We start from the raw sequence: 5,294 nt of genomic DNA, 5'->3' as shown, positions 1-5,294 counted from the left end.
CGCCAATTAGCACAAATGGTAAGTTCCGACAGTGCCTACAAGTGTGCCTACTGGCCGCTAAATGGCAATACCGGTTTCATATGTATACACCTGGTATAGGGGTTTCTTTCAAGCGCTCAGTGCTGCCGACAAAAAATCAAATTTGATATTTTCAAGGAGCCGAAAAATCAGAGACTCTGTTAAAACATTAAAATTCTAAAGAGATTATTTTTTGATAATTTTACATCTGCGCAATATCAAGGGGTTGGTTTTGTACATTAATTGCTGAAGCTCTTAAATTATAGTTGCTATTTTTGAGAAGCTAAAAACTCAGAGACACTATATATAACAGTTAGATTTTAAAAAAGATTATTAAACACCAAAGTCATATCTGCCTCGTGTCAAGGATGTTTTTTTTTTAAACTTTGATGGTTGAAGCCTAAAAATTGGTGTTGGTATTTTGAAGGAGCCCAAAAATCAGAGACTCCAGTGACACAGTAAAATTCTATGAAAGATTATTTTTTGATAAAGTCTCATCAATAGGGTCTTTTATTTTGTCCTCCTCAAAAATAACCGCACCGACATTCGGGCCCCAGTTCTTTGCCTCAAATCTAACCCTATATACCATGCCGTACTGAATCCGTCAAAAATTTACTTTTCTCAGAATGAATAACACCGATTTTTGGGTTTGCACACTTTATGTTCAAAAACAACCCCGTATACCAGGCTAATTTTGTTAAAAAATAGTCTTTTTGAAAATTTTAAATTGTCGTTAGAGTTTCTGATTATTGGGCCACTGAAAAATAGCAACTCAGATTTATTTGCACCAAACATGAACGTTAAAAGACAACTCCTTTATACCAAGTGGATACTACTTTGTCAAAAAATGGTTTCTTTGAAAATCTTATCGTCTTGATAGATTCTTCGATTTTTGAACTCCTCAAAAATAACATAACTGATTTTTGGTCCTCAGCTCTTAACAAAAAAAAACCCGTTACGTGGGCATATTCTCATCGCGCACTGCGCGCGTGACTCGTTTCGCTCGCAAGTTTGAGCGTACCTAGGGCGCGCGACTGTTGATTCTCGAGCTTCGCGCTCGATAATGTATTTACCTCGCGCTACGAGCTCGGTCTTCATATTTTCACACATTCTTGCGCAAACATTTTAAAACTAAGACTTAAAACATTCACCACTGTAATTTCGTGATTGTGAATTCTCTTTCGTTAAAAAAGCTCAGCTCGAGAGTTTGAGCACACCTACGGCACGCAACTGAGGGCATTCGCACTCCGCGGTTAGTCTTTGCATTTCTTCCGCATTCGGGTACAGACCTTTTAAAATCAAAGATGAACGGACTGACAACTGTAATTTTGTGATTTTGAACACTTTTTTGTTAAAGCTCTTTTGGCTTTAACGAACACATTCTCATCACGTATCTCGTGCTTCACACTCGATTTCGTCCAACCTGTCGACTTTTCTACATTATACACAACACTTTTATATCAATTATAATACATTTTTATGTAACTCTGCCAGGGATGAATTATTAAAAAATTGCAAAATAAAAGGCAAATTGTATTTATCATGATTATTTTTGTATTTGTTTCTTATTTTGCTTTAATTTGTATTCTAAGCTGCTCTGAAACATGTATCATTTCAATAAATGTATATTATTACAATTCATAATATGCATAAAAATTGAATCATACTAATTCTTATTTCCTTGTTTTTATAATTTTTAAAATTTTTTAATGCTTTTTTTCGATTCAATAAAAACTACTGCGCATCTGCATAGGGTCTAATACAGGAACCTACCTAATAGGATCATATATAGAAGCCTATGTCCTCTTTCGTCTTTTCTGTGCTTTTTTCAAAAAGTTAATTTTATAACTTTTAATCTTATTTTTTACGATTAGAAGGAAATCTACTCGTCCTATCGAAAGATAATTATTAATAAATTTATAAATCTTTTTAGGCAAACAACTTTTGTCTGGTAATTTAAGTTCATACCGTGTGTCATTTTTCCAAACAAATTCAATATTTTTATTTAGAATGTAATTTTTTACGAATAAAGCAAAAACTGTCATCAAAAATTATAGCCCTATTTTAGATGAACAAGTTTTATCTCATTTTTTATCGTAGCTTATATCGAAAAGTGATTCATTCTTAATTTGTAGTTCTTTCCAGGGCGCGCAATTTGAGCTTTTTCATTTTTTTTCGTATCTTGCATAGTTTGACCAAAAAATGGAATTTTTGGATTTTTCATTATTTTTGGCACGATCAAATTTTGAGTGTTCAAGAATGTTCATTCTTTTTTTTTTATATTTTTTTTTTATTTTGAAAATGCTGTAACTCTGATAATTTTCTTTTTATAAAAAAAAGTCAGAAGGATAAATTGTTTAAGTTTTGAAGTACGATGTACAACCGTGCATAGAATTTTTACATCTTGAAAAAATGTGGTTTCAAAAATGTTGTGTACGATCAAATTTTGAATTTTCAACTTTTTGACCAAATTGAAAAAGTTGTTATCATAATCTTGTAGCGCTTTCAAAAAGCAACGTTTTTCTTATACAGACAGTTTTTCGTATCATGCGTTATTTGGCTTAAATTTTTCATTTTAGTTTGTTTTTCTGGATATTGAAAATGCTATAACTCTAGTAATTTTTGATTTTTCAAAAAAAGTCATTAAGATAAATTGTCAAACTTTTTCAATTCTATGAATGATTGTACAGAGAATTTCGGAATTTTTTAAAAAGTGGTCTCAAAACTATTCAAAATGTGCCCACTTTTGGAATTTTCATCCAAAATGGCTGGCTAACGAACTTGACATTTGGTTTGGGACACTAAACGAGTGTACCGAAGGGCAATCTAATAGATTAATTTTTTTAAAAGTTATCATGTTCACAGACAGGCAAACATACATGCAGACAGACAAGCAAGCATACAGGCACATAAACAGACACATTCGTAAAAACCTTTTTTTCGGTTTCAGGGGGTCTCAAAACGTGGACATTTGACAAAATATGGGGGGGGGGCAATTTTTGGACACACCAATCTGTTCACATTTAACACCTTGCAAAAAAGGCAAAGGAAGCGAATAAAGTTTTTTTACTTGATTGTTAAAGGGTTTTCTATGAAAACATTTTTTAGGATGCTGAATAAAGATTTGTGCTAAGATTTGGAATATGTCGAATGCTTATATTTGTTACCAATCAGTCGGACAGATTCAAAAGTTAGTTGCTTTTATGTTTTTGTTTGCAATAACTCCACAGGTTGAGAAACTTGTAAAGGTTTCGAAACGATGAATTATATCAAATCTTAAGTTAGTTAGACTTTACAGCCATAAATTGTAACTAAATTTTTTTGGATTCAATTTTAAAGAGAGTTTTCAAAGAACATACGGCTTTGACGATTAGATTCTCATTACGAAACTCGCGCTCGATAATTCGTGTCCACGTCAACAACTTCATCAAGATAATTTGTGAATCTTTTTAAAATCTACTAAAAATAATTTTTTAAACTTATGGATCTCTTACAAAATCAAAATTGCATATTTTTGAAAATGATTCAACTTTTTGGAAATTTTGTCTAATTAAAAAATTTTATGATAATAGTTTAGAAAACATTTATTTTACATCTGGTAGAAATTTGGATTAATATTTTATAACCAATTAAAAAATTTGTTCTTCCTTTTTTAGACAATTTTTAAAATGTTGAAAAGCATATACCTTTTTGAAGTTTCATCGAATTTAAAAATGTCATTAGGATAATACGCAATTCTTCTTGACGGGTATTAGAAAATTTGACAAAAATTTTAAACTCATAAAAAATTGTTATTTAAATTTTAAAAAAGCTCAAACTTTCTGAATCTAATTTGATATCTAGTGATATCTAGTGATTAAAATGATGGAAAATCTGTCAAGGCCCACGAAACATCCTGGGGCAAAGTTGACACTTGACTATAATGTTTAAAGAAAAAGAAGGGCAAATTTAGAAATTTTTATTATTTTATAAGCAACTAAGTTCTCGATCCAACAATACCTAAAACGTTCTCAAACGATTTTTCTTTAAATTAAAAAAACGATTTGAAAAGAAAGCTTGGCCTCAATCTCTTGGTAGAAGGTTCAAAAATTTAGTACAAAAGTAAATTTTTTGTCGAAAATTCATAGTTTCGGTTTGAAAATTCAACTTTTGCATGCAAGTTCGCAAGGTGGTGACGGGACCGGAAAATGGCCGGGTAAAGACCCTGAATTTAATTTTAAAAAACCGGGAATTTACTTAAGATCGTAGAAAAATTTAAGTTTTCATTATTTTAATAATTGTGTTCAATTTAGAAAATTGATTTCTACAGAAAACGTAGTATCGGAGAAGTCCAATGAATCTAGCCACTCCTTCGATAGAATTTAAATAGTAAAATACAAAATTTCAGTTGAATAATACGGTACCATTTAATTAAATTAAAAAATAAATCAATTTAATTAATTATTAGCAAAAATTACGCAGACAAATCAACTGAATTTTTCATATTTTTCAAATTGGTACTTATTCAATTTGGAAGAATTATAATTTAAAACTTGAGTTATTATCTTCAAAATTATCTAGCATTTTTATTTTTACATTTTTAATACTGTAGAGTGTTTGATTGAGAGTATTTAAAATTAAGTTATGTTAAGAAACATTCGAAACTACATGATAAATTGCACATGTTAAAAATTCAAGTATCTTTAATTGCAAATCTTGAATAAAAACTTATTCCAAGAAGAGATATCCAAAATTTTCTCAAGTTACATTTTTTAAAAGTAGACGATGCAAACATTTAAAATGTTAAAAATTAAATAATTGAGGGTTTCTAGGTTAGAAAATTTCAAATAAAAAATCATCCAATGTTTTTATTTACGTCTCATCAATTTAAAAACCGGCATGTTACACTAAAAAATGTTGCTGAAACGGGTACCAGATGCTTTTTGAACGGCCCTGACGCACTCGTACTTCCAGTTTATAGTCGAAATAGCGTTAATATTGTTAAAAGTGTGCGAGTGTGTCGTATGTAATGTATTATAACTTAATGTAATTGTTTAAGGGCATGTGACACAGCTAAAAATACCTATATTACCGACCTCACTTTTTCAGTTCACTGAATGTTTTTTTAAACCTAAGAACTTTTTTTATAAATAAAATATCGAGCTGTAACTTTGGAAAATGTATTAGAGTACAATAAAGTACGTTTAAGTACTGCATTTTGGTAGGAACTTCACTGAAAATTATTTTATCTTTTTTCTGAACCTCGACATTTTTTGCACGTTCCAACTTTTTTTATA

The sequence above is a fragment of the Belonocnema kinseyi genome, chromosome 3 (assembly GCF_010883055.1).
Source record: "Belonocnema kinseyi isolate 2016_QV_RU_SX_M_011 chromosome 3, B_treatae_v1, whole genome shotgun sequence".
NCBI lineage: Eukaryota > Metazoa > Arthropoda > Insecta > Hymenoptera > Cynipidae > Belonocnema > Belonocnema kinseyi.
Note: the sequence above shows the minus strand (reverse complement) of the source record.